We start from the raw sequence: 2,316 nt of genomic DNA, 5'->3' as shown, positions 1-2,316 counted from the left end.
CAATGGCACATTCCTCGCCTGCAACAGTAAGTCTGGGCAAATCTTCTTGTCTTTCAGCTCTCTTATCTTGTCCTAGAGCTTTATTTTCCCTCCTCTCTTCTCCTCCCTTCTCCACTTCCCCATTCTCTCGTTTGGATGTAATGGGGCATTTCAGCGCTGTTGCAGAGAGAGGACGGATTTTTTTTCTCTGGTAATCTCTGGTGTCTTGGCTGGGGAAGCATCTGCAAGTTCAGAAAAGCGGATCCAGATCTCCTCCCCTTTATGGGAAACTGAGAGCGGGATGGGTGCTCTGCTGGATAAACTCTGTGGGCTCTGGTGGAGCCGGCAGAGCCCGGATGAACACCTGGGCTCTGGGGCTGTCCCCGAGTACAAAAGTACAAAATAAGTACAAAATAAGTATGTTTTCTAAAAAGCATTATTACAAAATTATTATTAAGTACAAAGTAAGTAATCTTTCTAAAAAAAGAAGTGTTCTCTGCCCTTGCAGCAAGTGAGATTTAGGAAGGTTCTGTCGGTGGCAAGCCTGGGAGGTTTGTCTGATAGGGTAATAAAATATCCCCCCCTTATTCCCTCACGTAACTTTATGTATTCCTTTGTTACCACCTCATTGTATTTAACGTACTCTGAGGAGCAGAAACAACTCAGGGCTGTGACAGCTACAGGTTGAAATGGAATATTTTGATCCCCAAGAAATGGGAAAAGCCTCCAGTATTTCTTTTATTTCATGAGATGGGTGCTTTCTTAATACAGATAAGCTATAAACAAAAATAAACTAATAGAGCAATAAGTGATTACCCATGAACATAATCATTTTAGTGTTACCAGCAGAAATGTGAAAAGATTCCCCCAGGCTGATGAAATCTTCACTCTGATTTTCCCAGATGGTAGAAATCTGACAGGAGGGTGAACCAGAGGTTAATGTTATACTTTTTGTAGGTATCTCATTCATTACACAGCCACTGGGAAAAGAAAGCTAAGAAACACATCTGGAACTGTTAAAACATTTCCCATTTTGGCCTGTGGGCTATTTTTCAGTGAATATTATTTAGTCCTCTGGGTTTAGGAACCAAGAAGAATTCAGTGGCTGGTAATCTATTATTTTGTCTGAAGCAGAAAAATACACAAATGTTGAATGAGGCAAGAATTTTAAAAAGTATTTACTGAAATTCCTTGACGTATAACACACACACAAATGCCAGGGTCACTGCAAATGCCAGACTTCTTAGATAAGAGGGGTTGTTCACATGTGGACTTCTTAGCAGGCTCAGACTTTGCTATGTAGTTTGTCAGAAACCTCTGATACTGTGAGTTGTGGATATGCTTTGGCCCTGGCTCTGTGTTGAAACTCAGCTTCTTTCTTTCAGGTTCTCTCTTCCCCCCAGCCTCCCTCCAAAAAAAAAACCCACATAAAACAACAGCTGTATTTACCATGTCAGAATTAATGTGGGCTATTAATACTCTTTCTCTTGCCTCATGAAGTTGGTTTGTTTCTGAACTGGGAGCCCTTGTGCTCGTAGATTGTAGAATAGCTAATTTGTACTATGACTTATACACTGACTTTTCACCCAAGACACTGTGTACATTGTGAGAGCAATGCTCTCTGCCACAGTCCAAGGGGAGAATCAGCTTGTAAAATCCTACAAGACCATTTCCTTGTTTGCTCTGCCAGAAAGTCCTCAGGATTAACATCTATATTGAAATTTCCAAATGAATCATCTCCACCTGCCCTTGTGAGCACTGAGGAGGTTCCTTCTGCACTTCAAGCTAGGAGGTAACACAGATTGGGATCAACTGGGATCTGCTCTGGAGCACTTGGTGACTTTCATCTCCTTTCCTAGCAACAAAATGCTCCCAGCACACACCTTTGATGCAGGTTGTGCTTGATCCACCACGTGGGAGTTTTGTGAGCCACAGTTCCCCATAGTCCAGGGGAATTTGGGATACTGACACATCCCATTACATTGAACAGTCAACACGTCCCTTTCTCAGACAGGACAAGTAAAATTCACTCTGGATCATTTTTATTTTGACACAAAAGCTGCTGAATTTTCCATCTGAGCAATGTATTTTAGTAAAACTAAAGCCCACAGTTGGTTCTGAGATTGCTGCCAGTGTGTAAAGCTCCATCAGGGCCAAAAGTAGCTAAGACAGGGCCAGAAGATGCTTGAGGAAAAATAGATTTTAATGGGGAAAGAAGGAAAGAAAGAAAGGGAAATGAAGTCACTGGGAAAAGTGCTGCAGGTAGCAGAGATGAAAGGATTCAGCCAGCTACAGGGAAAAGCAAAAGGTGTGTGGGGAAGAGATGGTTTGTGTAGG

Source organism: Geospiza fortis, unplaced genomic scaffold (genome assembly GCF_000277835.1).
Source record: "Geospiza fortis unplaced genomic scaffold, GeoFor_1.0 scaffold182, whole genome shotgun sequence".
Classification (NCBI taxonomy): domain Eukaryota; kingdom Metazoa; phylum Chordata; class Aves; order Passeriformes; family Thraupidae; genus Geospiza; species Geospiza fortis.
The sequence above is the reverse complement of the archived record's forward strand: the minus strand, read 5'-3'. Positions refer to the sequence as shown.